This window comes from Hippocampus guttulatus, chromosome 8 (genome assembly GCF_054856545.1).
Source record: "Hippocampus guttulatus isolate MCC_2025c chromosome 8, RoL_Hgut_1.0, whole genome shotgun sequence".
NCBI lineage: Eukaryota > Metazoa > Chordata > Actinopteri > Syngnathiformes > Syngnathidae > Hippocampus > Hippocampus guttulatus.
Window position 1 is genome coordinate 21,235,769 of NC_141268.1, and position 16,331 is coordinate 21,252,099.

Genomic DNA, 16,331 nt, shown 5'->3' on the forward strand with positions numbered 1-16,331 from the left:
AGTTTTAACAAATGTGACTAAGTGATTTTATTGGAATTTTTCCCGGCTCTGCGTGAGTGAAGCATTTTATACGGACTTTTACTGTGAAATAGGAAGTCGGTCTCCTGTGTGCCAGTTCCTCTGCTATGTCAAACCTCAGACTTTTACTTTGGCCAGCTGCTTGGGAGGCATCCCTGGCTGTCGCCGCCGTCGCTTAATAGTTCACAGCTGGCGATTCGACGGTTATTAAAGTCCCGAGCGCTTTACTATGCCGCGTAACTGCTGCCAGTAATTAAATTTCTGTTAGGGAGACGAAGAAGAAGAAGAAAAAGAAGAAGAAGAAAAAAACAACAGCGTATGGCTGTAGGAGTTTATTTTGGGCCGTAAAACCACTGCATGAAATTAATACGCGTGTGCTGGCTGATATGCGGCGTCACATTCTTGCCTTTATGACTTCAAGTCCTCAATAACACCAACACGGATTATCTTTGTCAAAACAGCAGGCGTCTTAATGAGGCTTGTGAGCGGTTCATGTGAAATAAGACGAATGTCGTCGTTAAAGTCGAGACTGGGTGTTTGATTGTTCTTACCTTTTACTCAGAGCACTGGTTGACTTATTTTTACACTTAACGGCCTAAAATATTGCCTGAAGAGTTAATAAAGCCCAGGCCTGCCACAAATAGCGATAACTGCCAGTAATTGATGTCCTCCTGTAAAAAAAATTATCATTGCCCATTACCCAAAGTATGATCCCAGAACACTTTAATATCATTTCAAATTCATCTCTCATCACCCTTAAAAATAAATGGCTGAGAGATGATGATTTTTAAAAACTGCAAGGAAAAGTGCCTGACGTTGCACATGCAGCCAAGACTTACTTTTTAGCTTCTTCTGCTAACAACACAGGCTAAACTTTGCTCCTCCCTGATTCCTGACATGCAAAGCTTCATTTGGCCACCCTTTGGTTTTTTTTCCCTGTGACTTGAGAGCAAAAAAATTGAGAAACGTGGACTCAATCTTGGCCGTGAACTCAACTTGGCTCACTTCAAGTCAAGTCAAATATGCTCTATGTACAACATACAGCACAGATGAAATGTCTTTCCTCTCATCCACAGTGCAAACATGCAGTGCATTAAAAACACACACAGCTAAAAAATAAGGGCAGCGAAACTGAACTGCATTAAAAAAAAAGAGACAAATATTCAATTAATCAGTTACCACTCCTGAAAAAAGGCTTTGTTGTTGTGTATTGAAGACAACCTGATCGCTTTCCTTAACGTACACGAGCTTATTGGAATAAGAAAAAAAAAACAGACGAGCTAAGAAAGGAGCAGCACGATGTCAATGAATACAAGCAAACAACTGTTTCGTTTGCTTACAACATTCCCAGAATAGCTCACACACTCGCAGTTGTTATGCCCTTTTTATTCCACACGAAAATGCAACAAGCTGGCAACCAAGCCATGTGTAAAAAGGAATCGGTGTCAAGGAAGTACGCGAGGTTGTAGTGATGCGTCTCACCTGAGAAATAAGCTTTGTACGTTGGGGAGAAGATTGTTGCCAACCTCTGCACCAGGCGTTTATAAACAGGTGTCACTCATGGGATGGAGTGTTTTTTATGATGTTCTTTGATTTGTTTTTCAACATCTCATTGTTCGCTTAACACGATCTTCATAAACTGTCATGCAGTTCACCTTGGCCTTAAATGTAAAACTGAATAAAATAAATCAGGTACATTGTTTGGGTTCCTCCTTTAGATTGACGGGAGCATTGTCAATGTCGCCATGGTTACGGAAAACCATTTGTTTTGGACGGTGACGGAACAAATCTTCATGTGCGTTTTGGGCAAAAGGCTCCCTGCGATTGCTCTCGCGGAAACCCCCCCCCCAGCAATCAGCCGCTGTGAAGGTCTGTCGGAAGACACAAAAAACAATTTGGACTCGCGGCTGGAAACGTGTCCCCCCCCCCCCCCCCTCCTCCTGCAACCCACCCATTCATCCCTCGCGTTGGTCTCGGCTATTCACCCGCTGAACTCATTTATCCCAAATGCGACCTTTTGGTATTTTGATGAGTCTCAAATAAACTGAATTAAAAAATAAAAAGACTGTGAATGCGGCGCAGGCGGCCCGGTAGTCCAGTGGTTAGCACGTCGGCTTCACAGTGCAGAGGTGCCGGGTTCGATTCCAGCTCCGGCCTCCCTGTGTGGAGTTTGCATGTTCTCCCCGGGCCTGCGTGGGTTTTCTCCGTTTTCTCCGGGTGCTCCGGTTTCCTCCCACATTCCAAAAACATGCATGTCAGGCTGATTGGACGCTCTAAATTGTCCCTTAGGTGTGAGTGTGGGCGTGGATGGTTGTTCGTCTCTGTGTGCCCTGCGATTGGCTGGCAACTGATTCAGGGTGTCCCCCGCCTACTGCCCGGAGATGGCTGGGATAGGCTCCAGCACCCCCCGCGACCCTAGTGAGGATCAAGCGGTTCGGAAAATGGATGGATGGATGGATGAATGCGGCGCTTCACTCCTCGTCGGGAGACGTGACGGCAAATTGTCAAGTGATGTCATGGGAATTAAATGTTCTCCTTGTCAGCTAACGAGTATTTACCCCGGTGGCATCGTGCTGGAGTCACGCGATGACAGGTTTCGAGTAAGCGAGACAGTACGGTTGTCCGCTGACGGCGTCGGATTGCGCAGATGTTGCGGCCGCTCGCACCGCGACACGTCTGCGCCGCGGCCCTGCCGCGCCGTACGACAGCGTCGCTCCATCGCTGAGTCACAGTGTCGCAGAATTATGCGAACAGTCGCGTATCATCTCTGTTTTCATATCGTGACAATGCGACATACTTGTACGGCCGAAAGCGTGACCCAGAACAGTTGTCAATTCCCGTCATCAGCCATATGGTCAGGTCGTATGGTTACAATATATTTGTAGCACAATTTGTCTCGTGATGCTGTGCACAAGTTGCAAGGTAACCCGATGATGTAATGGTAGCGTTGAATCAAAACCAGAAAACGCTTTCTCTCTCTGAGGTCATCATAGGTCACTCGTGTTTCATTGATGACATTCCTTCCGGCCACGGTGTGCGTCATTTCATCAGACGGCTACAAAATGGTGTCCGGCTTGCGAAGACCGACGCGTTTGAAGGTTGCGCTCTCAGGAGGATCGTAAAGCGGCCCCGTCGTCTCCCGCCGATAAATTATAAATCAGCGGCTGCCAAACTTTCTTTGAATCTCGGCCTTTTATTTGACTAAAGAGTGTCGACTTCTCGTTTTACCTCCAGTTCCGGTGGAACCCGGGCTGACACTCACCTGGGGAATACTTCTATCTCATCGAAGCTCGGGCCAATCAGTACCACTTGCGCTCAGACGGAATTTTTCAGCGCCGGCGGCTTCTGCATCCTGACATATTCCGTTTGAGGATTTTCAATGCTTCCAGACTGCGTTCGATATAAGCGAGCGTGCGCGTCAAGATAAAGCCGATCGCTTTAGAGAACCTTTTAAGCCACAATTAATCAAAACCCTCTTCAACTTTATGCGCGGAACAAGAGCGATAACACTAAAGGATTTGGGTCCCTTTCATCTTGAATACTTTTTTTCCATTTTGCTCCCCAGTGATGAATGAGGTCTTTTTTTTTTTTTTTTTTTGCAAAGTGAAACGCAAGGACGTTCAAACTTGACTTGACGCTTTTTCAACAAACTAAACTGTCTGGAGGAGGAGATGCAGCAGTGGAGTTTTGTGGTCGAAAACAGATTGCGGCCACTCGTCACTTTGTCGCCGTTGTGCTCTCCAAATGCCGCATTTGCCCGTCAGCCCACAAACGTTTTACCCCACGTGCAGTTGCAGCGTCACCGGCCAGCTGTGTTTGGACACGGACCAGCTGCCTTAATTGCTCGGAGAACAACACAAGGACTATATTTGGAAACATTTCGACGCACTGGGCCTGACTGCGAGTGCAAAGACGACGTCAAGGGAAAAAGAAAAACCTTCAGTGGGATGAGACATTTGAAGCCCACGCGCGCGCGGGCTCAGCGCATCTTCTTCTCATGCCCTCCAGCCCTCAGTGGGGTGGTTGGTCCTCAAATTTCCTTTTGGCCCACATTTTGACAAATCCCATTAAGGATGTTTACAGGGTCCAAGCTCAATCTTGCAGCCATGCAAATGACTTCTGTGTTGTCTGCCAAGAAGCAAAGGAGTGTGTTACCTGAGGCCAGTGTCACACTGCCTTGCTGTCCCTTGGTATACTTTGAAATCTCTTGCAAGGAGCCCATGTTGTTGTTGTTGTTGTGGTTTTTTTTTTGGTGGGATCCCGCCACACAGTCCAGGAAAGAGAGAAATGGAAATCATCGGAAAGGCCAGGTGAAAAATAAAATTCACAAATCTATGTTGAACAGACATAAGTACGCTGACACCGGTGCCTTGAGATACAAGTGATCCAGTTTACAAGTTTTCAAAATAAGAGGCCGTTTCATTTTTTTTTTTCTTGTACTTTCTGGATTTGACTTGAAATTTTCGGTCATTGCAGTTGTCCTATTTCCAAGGGGGTCGCTGTACTTTTAGATACAGGCGTGTTTGTTTATCCTTGCCCTTAATCCTGTTTCTCACATCGTGGAGAGACGCAGGCGTAGGCCCACTTCGGAGCCAAGTTTAAATTTGCAAGAAAGGGTTGCCCGGGCAACAGTCGACCGGCTCAGCGCGGAAGGCACAGCACTTCTCCTGTGGCGCTGGTTTGGGTGTCCAACTTGGCGCCGGTGCCTCGTCCTCGGGTAGAATTGAGTGGGAAGCATTTCGACGCGAGTCTTTCGACGCAACTCTTCAAGACATATTTTCACATCTCTGCAGTCGGTGAACCAAAGACCAACCAGCGCACCTTAGCGTGCACGTTAGGCTAATTCAAACCCAGATCTCCGGGCGATCATGCTCACCACTGGTTTTGAGGAATGACGATTGATATTGACGGATATGTCAATTTTAATCGAATGAAATGAAACAACGTCAAGTGGTTCAAGTCTAAGTCCAGTCTTATAAGATTTAGTCAAACAAGTCCCCAAATTGTTGGATTCAAGTCATGCGCCTCGAGTCACCCACCCCTGCACGGTCGCCCCATTTCTAGTCTTATGAGACAATAAGATCGGGGCGACATTCGGAAATCAGTTGCAAGGCAATGCAGTTTTATTTATGCGTCACATTTCATACACAAGACAACTCAATGTGCTTCACACAATCAAACACACACACACACACACACACATAATGATATGAAATAAGAGCACCTGGGACCCACTCATACTGCATATGGCGCCCCAAAGGGGAGGTACAGTGATTCGGATCATTGCACCGACATCTTTGCCCCCCCCCCCCCCCCCCCGTACAGTGATTCCGATCATTGCGTCACCCCCCGCGCCCCCCGCAAGGATCTCACAGAGACAGATAAGCAGCCTGTTTTACACGGACTATAATGAAGCACTTCATGTCAACAAAACAGGAGACGAGGCCTCCTTTTCATCGGTAAATGTTAACAGCAGCAAGTGGAGCGGTCCACTAATGGATGCCGCTGACGTGAATATGGGATGCTTTCTTGTCTGTGCTGCCCGACGTAAATAATGTCTTCTTTGTTAGCCCCATCTCCGAGTACAAAGCACGTCCCCTCTGACTAAAGAACGAGCGTCATGAGACCATTCGTCTTTCCCTAATGATGCCTTTGCTGTTAATATTCACAACATATTTTCATCAGTTTACTCAAGATTCGAATATGAAATCATCTATACAAAGGCTTTGCATGAACACGTTATCACACAGCAAAAAAATTGTCGAATTTAGCTTTTATTTCAAGCGGTTGCGCGACTTAAAACCATCTGCATCAGGTACTTTTTTTTTTTTTAAAGTACCGGTAGACTACACATCTACTGGATCCAGATGATTTTATTTCGTGTAATCACTTGATGAAATAACAAAAAAAAAAACAAAAAACATTCAGCTGAAATAAAATTTGTCACTTTTGTGTAGATGGCATCGACAAAATAAAAATGATAATTTAGCGTTGCCAATGTGTGTCCTGATGGCAGCTCCTTTGGGCTGTTCACACAAAATAGTTTCGGCGTGCACATGAAGTAGCGCTGATCCCTTATTGGACAACAAATTGAGCGCATCGTCTCTGTCTCGCTTTCTCACTGACCTAACCAGTGCCTTCAAAAGCCCACAAATGATTGCATCTGACGTTTTTTATTCTATACCAACTTTTAAGTCGTGATATGACAAAGAGTTTTCATTTTGTATACATCCACCGGTAACCATGAACCCTCCCAGATCGTTGCAGTTGCTGAACAATAAAATCGATCCCAGTTCCCAGTGTCGTCGCTCCGCCGGTAAAGCAAGCTGGCTCTCAAAAGCCTGTTCATGTGTCTCCCGCTGATAATAATTCCTTGCAACGGCAAGCTTTTCACGATGTCCTTGTAACTCATCCCGAGCCTAAAATAAAACTCGATCCGTCCCTGACCATTATAGAGCTTTCCTTCGACCTTTTCGCAGATTTTCTCATTCAGGTGACCGGCGAGGAGCCACGGCCACTTTGTGCGTAGCCTCGAACGACGTTATGCGCACTTTCTATTTTATGCACACAATGTAGTCGTCCATGCGCACAAAGTAGTAGTTCGTGCCCACAAAGTAGTTTCTCGTGCGTACATAATAGTTACAGCGAGTGCACAAATGAGGTTTTTTTTTTTTCCCCCTTCTAAATGTCAGGCCCGGGCTCCGTAGAATACTGATGACCACCCAGAGGATTTTCATGAATTAATCACTTTTGCCGCATTGTTGTTGTTGTTTTATTTTTTATTTTTAAGCTGTCTTCTTCCAAATTTATAATCCTCAAACCGGAATCATCCGGGCTTTCAAGAATCCATTCTTATTAACACAGAAGGATCAAACAGAAAAGTGATTACTTGGTGATTAGGAGTGGATCAGAGCACTCTTTCTGGCATTTGCAGTGGATGTGGACGTCATCTCCATGCCAGATGAGATTTGGAACGCTCTTCCCACGGTTAGGTTTTTTTTCTTTTTCTTTTTAGGATCCGAGTACCAGGCAGTGCGAAGACCCGCTCGCTATGTTCAGAATTATTCTTCAGATGAATGAATCACCTTTTTGTGAACCTCAGTTTGAGGACGAACTCAACGGTGATGGGATCCCACGAGCGTGGACACAAACAAAATGCGACAAAGGTCAAACAGATATCGCTGGGGACAAAAAGCCGGGAAAACAAAACATGAACAGAAAGCGCTTGCAAAAAGGCAAGGTAACAGCCAAACCTGAAAATGAAATAGCAAGAGTCCAAACATGCGTAACCAAAATCAGCAAAAATCTCTGGAACTAAAAAACGAGAACGAAACAGACGGGAGCAACGAAGAACATGAGCAAGATGGTCTGGAAAATAACACTTAGGGCAGCACAGCAAGCAAAGCTCAATTGTCCGACAAGCAACGAGACAGACGGGGCGGACGTCTGGCTGATAAGTCACTGATTAGTTTCAATCAAGCAAAAAAAAAAAAAAAAAAAAACCATGCCAAGGATTCTTATGCGACTTCAGAACAAATTCAACAATAGCCCCGTGTTGGTTTCAATTCAGCTTTCTGAAGACATAACGCCGATATAAATCGAAAAGCGGCTTTTGTTTGATAAAAACAACCCCCACCCCGGAGCGAGAGTTGAGAGTGATTTAGGACGCCCCCGCTTCGCATGCTGGTGGCGTAACTCCCAACCAGCAGGAAGCGCTGTAGCTTTTTTTTTCCCCCTGGAAACGGTTGACTAGTTACCTTTTATTACCCAAATACATAACACGAAATGGCGCCCTAATGTCTGCGCGTTCAAGGACGTCAGCTGGCGGCCCCACAATGCACGCGCTGGGAGGGACAACTTTGCTATCTGGGCTCTGATCGCTTATCAGCGGCGAGTAAAGAGCGGCAGTTAATTAGCATCGATTAGGCAACGTCAGACACGGAGAGAGTGAATATTTGAATCAACTTGATATTGTTTGATTGTCTGCTGGTCTTGGAAAATCCTGATTTGCAAAGAAGCACGGTTCCTTCGATATTCCCAAATGTCTGAGGGATAACCCCCACCCCCCCCCCCCCTCTCTCATCTTTGTTTTCATCTTTGTTGTTGTTGCAGCTTCTCATGCCATTGAGAAATGATTCAAAACACACTCTCCACTCTTTGCACTGACACTGTGCTTTGTGGCACCCGTAGGAGTCGATTAATACGATAACAATACGATACGTAGCTTTCTCGCCAAATCCCTGAGCATGCTTCTGCTTGAGAGAGTAATGGCCATTTTAACCAAGACTCTCGGTTAAAAGGGTGAAAGTCAAAAGGGATAAAAATGTCGCCAATTAGGCCAATCACATTCCGGTAGCAGGGACATTTTTGATTGGTACCGTCATCACTATGCGTTGGATCTTCATGAGCCAGGAAACTGAGCGTCTTGCTCCTTTATTACGGTCGTCTGGACAGCATACGGTGAAACAACTGTTACATCCGCTCGATGAAAGTGTTGAGTGAAAATAGAATCAACTGATTTCAGTCATACATTAGCTTCTTGTAACCAAATAAATACAACGCAAATTGTCCAGTGCCAAACATTGCCGACGTCTGCTACCCACAATGCATTGCGATTGCTATCTACGTTTTCAGAATAAAATACGGTAAACAAACGCTGACGGGATGGAGAATATTTTAAACACAATTTCCTCTTGCGTGGAATAACATGAACGATGACGTTTCAAATAATGAAACGCCTTTGACATTTTAACTGTGGGCAGAACAATAAATGGGAACGATGCGTTCATTTTTACATGAGAGCAGTTGTCGATCTGATCCGACCACCGTTTGTTTTTGCTTCATCGTCCAGGCAAGTGCCGCAGTACGTTGCCGTCTTTTCGCTGTAACGGGGAGCGTGTCGGTGAACAAAGAGCAAGCAAGCGGCGTCGAGGAATTTTCTTGAAATTGATGTTAACCACTCATCGCAAATGGCCGCTTGTCAAAAAAGAAACCCTTTGCGCTACGACTTGTCGGTCTGTGACACACACGCTCAGCCCAAATGCTTTTAAAATGTGACAGTGTTTGGAAAAGGCTTTTTACCAAGCAAGCCTCACAATCTCCCATCAGAGGCGGAATGGCTGTCACAGGCACTTGTGTGTTGCCGGTCATTTTCAACGGTAACGCTTCAGAGGTTTTTTTGTGAGTTGATGTGTTGTTCGCATGTCCCCCCCCCCACCCTCCGACAAAAATTATCTTGGAGTTCAAAAGGTGTTGATGTGTTCTTTTGCATGATTAATTTCTTGTACGGGGCACACACATCATTTCCCATTGACTCTTAGAAAATGTTTGCAATGGATCGGAGCAAGGTGGCGCGTCATATTCCAGCGCACCCAGCCGGCCGTCGTCTCATCTTGGCTCAGTCTGTCACCTTGCAGCACATCAGTGGTGGAGCGTTCTGTGTTCACTGGCGACGTCAATAACTGAAGCTACCGTAGCAGCGAGTTAATGAGCAACAATGGGGGCAGACATGCTTGAGGATGGATGTGTAATGAGTTTGTGTCAACCAAAAAGCAGTGTCACTTCAGATTTCATTCAAATTGATGCAAAGTCAAACATAATTGGAGTTTAAACCGTCACGTGAGTCGTCAGTAAATCTCTCCGAGCTATTTTGAAGGATTCCGTAACAACTAGGCTTGATAGCTTCCAAAACCGGGCCTTGATTTCGTGTTAAATCACGCAAAGACAATTCCATTCCAGATGAAAAGGACGACACGACCCAAACTGCCGCGCAATCCCGAGGAATGCACGGCCCTCTCGCTAATCACACTAATAATGGCGAGAAGGTCCACTGGCACTGGAAGAACCGGCGCAGTTGTGCAGCCAAGAAAGAAAAACAATTAGCAAGCAGCCTCTCCTCCCCAGTGAATTTAATGCGAGTGCAGAGAGAGAGCTTTTCTAATAGATTTTTGCCCGTGTAAAATGAGACGCTGACCTCGAGGTCCGAGACTCTTAACTGCAACAGAGGGGGGCGGTCCCCCGCGGGAAGGGGAAGGGGGCAACGGATATTCATCCAGGACTTCCTTCGCACGACTGCTATGTGTCACATCGCAAAATTGCTCCTCGTTGTCATTAAGGCTTGAGCGCCTCCGAGGGATCCAGATTGGATCTCTGTCATCGAGTCCCTTTTTTTTTTTTTTTTTTTTTGGACAAAAGCATGGCGAGGGCCCGCAGACGCTGGCGAGAGGCTGCGCGCTGTTAATGATTTTCAGCTTGTCACGTAGTTACTTATGTTTATGCCAGACGGGACTAAATGAGTGGTGCGAGGTCACCGCCCTCCTCATCCACTGGGGACTTTGCACAAGTGCACTTGTTCTGTCAGCCGATGAGCGATGCGGACACCTCGCATCAAGCAAACGGGAAACGTTGAAATCACTCAGTGCTGCCGTCAACACTTCATTTCCAACCCTTGATGACTCGTACACAGCGTTCGCCATCTATTAGGGATGTGATGAAAGCCCGTTTGAATCGGAAACTTGGTTTGGGTCGAGGAGATTTGGGTGTCACGAATTGAACCAAAAGGGAATTGTTCCACCTTAAACTGCGCCATCCTTGATTCGCAAGGCCATTATTCACAGTACAGTACTGACAAGTTCATTGATGGTGTAAAATGTCAGCAGGAATCTCATTGCGAGACGTCCTGGCACACCGAGCCGCACCATATCCAATCGAATGTTACTCTCCGTTGAATTGAATGGAAACTAATTGTTCCACTTTAAAAATGAACCATCCTTGAATCGCGTTGCGTGTACCCACGTATCGAAATAGGTATGGATTGTCTTTTACATGAGATATGGCCCCTAGCGGCCCATATAGGTATCTCTACCGCTGCATGTAACATAGAGATGCACTTATATATAAGGCGTTCCGTGAGTCTGGGTCACTTTTTGTTCCCTTTTATCTCAATAACTGCTGATGATACGCAAACCCGAAAAACATTCCAAGAAATTAATGCGAAGCACCTTTCACGCAAAAAGTGAAAGCATTGATTGTGACGTAACAATGGCTTGACAAGACCATTGCAGCAGCAAAAGTGAAGATTTCACCTTTGAAGCCAAACTCGTTTTATCTTGCTACCCCTTGCCAGATATTCACTTTTATTTTTTATTTTATTTTTTAATGGCCTTTGCAGGCTTTCAAGAGCATTCAAAGCTACAGATGGTGCAATTCAAGTCTGATGGTCCTTTTTTTCACTCAAGAACACTCAAAAGTAGAAAACCCACTCTGTGGTACAAAATAGGCTTTTCAGTCAAAAAAACAAAAACCTCAAAGTCTAACAAAACGATCAGATGATAGACTCCAGCATGCACCCCCCCCCCTCCCCCCCACCCCTTTGGTTTATATGGGTGTTCAGCCTCTCTGTGTTGCTCGTATGTTAATCTAACCTGCCCAGGGCCTTCAGAACCAATCTTGCCGGGTCGTGTAATTTAACTCCAGTACATTAGCATTGGGAGTGCTTCTGTAAAAGTGTCTGGAAAATGACAATGAATGTCTTGGATGACCTGGGGGTGGGAGGGAAGAAGGATGCTAGTTTGTCAAGCATTTTTCTTATGCCAACACATAAAATACACATTTGGGCCGTGAAAATGAACACACTTAAAAGACTCCCTGAAATAAATCTCCTCTGCAACATATTTAATGACGTTATAGCGCAACAGGCTATTTCCCCATGAGCGATATGGCTGAATGGGAAGTCGCAAACCATTCCAAACAACGTAACTTTAAGGTCACACAGAAACAATAAATTGTAAATATCGATACAAAACTGCCGTAAACACGAGGGGCATGTATCATAGGACGCGGTAGCTAAATATCGTGCTTGATGTATGATATGGCAACACACTTGACTCTGGAGTCTTCCACGTCGCCGAGGAGAAAATGCCGCTTTGTATGTCAGCGACAAGGGTTGCATTTCTCTTATGAAATATAAATGTGGCGTCTGGAGCTATTTTTATTTCACATGTAACTGCTGCGACTGTTCATTCTGAATCCCAACGCGGCGCTGTTTGTTTTGGAAGGTGTTCTGGTCTCCAGACTTTATCACTGAGCTATAAATTGCTGTTCTGATGATAAATGTCAAGCGCATTTGCTTTCAAGGAAGAACAAGCTCCGCTCTATTTCATGTCATTGATGAACTATTCCGAGTCCTCTGAAACCTGAAATTCATTGTCGATGGCGCAGTCAGCGACGTCAACCACCGTTTTTTTGGTGTATGTAACACGTGTTATGCATTTTTTCCCCATCTTCAAAGTTTAGGCAGCATATGGTTCCAAAAACGTCTGCTTTCGGGAAAAAGACTGACATGCCAATGAAACGGCCGTTATATACGAGGGCACTTCTTCAAACTTACGTGCAAAGCTGTAAAAGCAAAAATCACATCGTCCATTTTTACAAGTGCAAAAAGAAGGCGCAATAAAAGCACTCTAAGCCAAATAGGATTCACTGATTTGCATTTTGATTTGTGGCAATAGCGGTAATTTGCGTATAAAGTCGCTTGCACGGGCTGAGCCGTGTTATCAAAAGCAACAGCTGAGTGAGCATCACCCAACCTGCAATGTGTACACAAGTCGAAAGCAGAAAAAAAAATGCTCCAAGGCCCACCACAGTGTGGCTTGCTTTTGTTTTATTGCATTTTTTAATTCCTCTTTTAAGAAGAGTGGATTGATTCCAAAACTTTTATCAGCTTTGTGTCTCAGAAAATCCGTATTCATACTTGACCCCCCCCCCAGCCCACTTTGACACCTGAAGTCCAGTACATTGAGTGTGAGTATTTTCGGAATCGGTATATTTCCCCAAGAGGTGGGCTACGGCTTGGCATGATTGGACACGCGTCCTTGATTTGTTGCCCAAGTCTCCAAATTAAATAATCCATAGAATTAGCATCTTCTGTTCTACTCTTGTAAAGAAGCCAAAAGAAGAGCAAGCGTTAAGTTGAAAGGGCAGGGCTCCAAGCAGCGCCCATGCGGCAGAGTTGCAGATCTGGCATTTAAAGTGTCTTGTTTACGGTTATAATTACGCCATTCAAATGGACATATAAAAGGCCCGGCCGGCTAGGCAGAAAAGCAGTCGCAATTTACGGCGTCAGATAAATCTGTCGCCGGGCTTTGGCAATGCATCCTTCGAAAGCCTCGCGGGTATCTCTGAGGCAGGACGTTTCCTCAGTATTATCGGAGGCGGGAAGGCGCTCAAACGTAGAGCTCAAATTAATTCCGAGGATAAATAGAGTTGGTTTAGCGGAGACGCTAGCGATACACTGATAAAGCGAATTGTAAAGTGGCCGAGATGCGCCGATAGGCATCTGACTGCGGGGCGCTTGCTAGCATCCCCGGCGAGAAGACAAAAATGTGATCGGATCCTTTTACGTCCACCCCGATTGAAATCCGTTGACTTTCACAACCTGCACATGTTGACGCAAGTGCAATGCTCGTTATCCTGCCGGTACAAAACATAGTCATGCTCAATTTTGATTGACACTGTACATTTTAGTTTTAATATTCCGTGTGTTCGTTGTTAATCGGGGTTATACACGATACTAATATCGGATATACAGGGGAATGGGAAAAAGTTTTTGGTAGGCGGCGGGGGTGGGGTGGGGGGTTCATCTTCATTTATTCGTGAGTGCTTAACCCAAGTCAATGAACCAATGGAAATCCCTTGACGTTTTTGTCAGGGTTTGGCAGACTAAGGACCCAAGCGCAGGGAAAAAGGAAAAGCAAGGCAACAGTGCAGGATGCTTTTAAACAAGAAAAAGGAATGTGTTTCCAAAAAAGAAATGGCAAACATGGCTCGGGAAAAATCCAAACACGAAGATGAGTAAAGTCAAACAAAACCCACACAAACACCACCACCACAAGACACAGGACGGCACTTCAACAGAACCGCAAAGAATGAACCGACAAAGAGAGCACGAAACCGGGGAGCTGAAAAACAAGCAAACTGAACGAGACAACAAGGAACAGCTGGTCAAGGCACAAGTGGCAGAGGGAGCCGATTGGTAGACACCAGGGACCGGTTTGACCAGCAGGATGAGACAAAAGCTACAACAAATCTAAACAAGGAAAATCCAGATCATGGCCGCTTCTGCAAGGAGAAATTTTTGATATATTTTATATTATGAATATTCTGAAATCTCCATTTTAGCCGAAATTAATGTAATATTTAAACTTTTCAGCCAGTTGACACACTATGGCAGTATGTAGACCACGGCTGGGCAACCAGTGGTTTGCTGAGGGCCCCACTTTGAGTGTTGTTTTTTTTTTTTAAATCCCCCCCCCCCCCCAAATCTTCAGAAAATGCTAATGAACATTAATTATATGTTCCCTATGGAGAACGGGCGGAAATGTAGGGGTGGGAGGAAAATGCCCACAAGTCAATTATCTGGCCTGGCACCAAGCATATTTCAGGTGGGGGCAATACCCCCCGGCATCCCCCTCTAGCTCTGCCAGTGTTTCTAAATACGGCATCAACATTCAAAGACTTCGAGCTGTTTATTTCATTATGTTAACAAACAATTCCAGCACCAATTTCTAGTGTTGACCGCATTGTAAAGCGCACCCCCTCATCCTGGTCATCGAAACACAAGCCGGTATAACGTTTTCTTTCAAATGGTTTATTCTCTTGAAGATGTGAGAACAAAAGGCATCCTTGGAGAAGGGAGGAAAAAAGAAATCTCAAATATTCTCCTCCCTCTGCCTCTGTTCTCAGAACTCAGTGCCACATAAGCAGCTTAAAATACGCTTAATAATTGTGGAAACGTTTTTCTTAGTGATTCATAAACCTTTGTGAACACTTTTTAACAATGAATATAAGACCGCCATTTGGCAAGCAGTATCTAATGAGCTTCGATTATCGGCAGATCGGCGTCTAATTGTTTATTGAGGCTTTCTAGCGCGTTAACAAACTAATCTGCGACTAACTTGTAGCGGTGACCTCATTGTTAAGCGCATTCCTATTTCTTCTCGGAACGGCCCTAAATCGCCTCCACGCGAGCCATTTCGCCGTTTCCTTTCAGATGCTTTATCCTCTTGCAGATGTGAGAACAAAAGGCAACGGAGAGTGAGCTTGAGGAGGGGCGCTCTCCCTTACAAGGTGCTTGGTGCCGAGCAGGTGAGCAGTCATATATCAGGGGCACACGCAAGTCCATCTGAAAGATCACCGCAAAGACGAATTGTCCCGGGGAAGGACGACCACGCCACATCAAATGGGCAGATCGTCTCCCAAGTCGTGTCCCGTTAGCCGTCGTGTCCAAACAACTCATTAAGGCCGCGCGGTTTCCAAATGAGGAGTGATGCAATGCTGGGGCACAACGCTGCCACCTGGGGCACCCGATGACCTCATTTCAAGCACTCAGTTGTTCTCCACGCCAATGGTTCTCAACTTTGGTGCATCACGTTGCACCCGGGAAAAGACGTCGCTGCCATCATGATGACAAACAGGAAAATTTGTGGGCCCAAGTGTTCAGCAGGAAAACACAAAGCGGTTATTTTCCAAAAAATAATCACATCATTTCATATCATTAAAAGCCACTGTAGCATCGTGCAAAGTTTGAACATGAACATTGCGCTTAAATATGTATTTGGGGGGAAAAAAAAGTACCATGGTGCTTTGCAATTCTAAATACCTAATTGACACATTTTTCAAGAAATAAAGCGTCATTTGGACAAGTTTTGCTTTGACTTGTGATTAAAAATAGTGAAAAAAAAAAAAGGTCTTCAAGCAATCGACTCTCCTCCTGATTTTACCTGTCAAAGTAAACATCAAAAAAAGAGAATGGCACTTTGGGTATTGAACAACCACATACAGAAATTCCGCGAGCCTCATGCTCACACAAAAAGGGAAATGCCATTGATGGACTAATAAATAGCATCTATTTGAGACTAATCACATTTTAAGAGCTAGACTTTTAAGGATGGACATTTCTGGAAGATTTTCTTGAATAAGTCATGATTGACTTCAAACAAGACCGCAATTTGTTCGCTGATGATTGCACACTTTGCTTCACTTTCAGCAAGTGCAATGAATAGCAATGTGAAATTTTCACAGGTTTTTTTCCCCACAAACTTCCCATTACATGTGGAGGAAGGGCTCAATTAAAAGAGATTTGCAATGCATGATAAACTGTTTCATTCCATATCATACATTGCGAAGTATGTTTGGATGTGTTGACGCCGTGTGCGCCATAAACCGTATTGTAAAGCCGCGGAACAAAGGCTGAGTTGTACGTCTGACATTTAACAACGTTTTCTTAACACAGAAGAGCGCAGCGCCCGAGTCAC

General features: G+C 45.1%; 1 protein-coding gene across 2 annotated transcripts in view; it reads left to right on the forward strand.

Moving 5' to 3' along the window:
- The window catches only part of igsf21a (immunoglobin superfamily, member 21a), a 137,849-nt gene that overhangs the window by 52,681 nt on the left and 68,837 nt on the right, over nucleotides 1-16,331 (forward strand). The window lies entirely within an intron of this gene.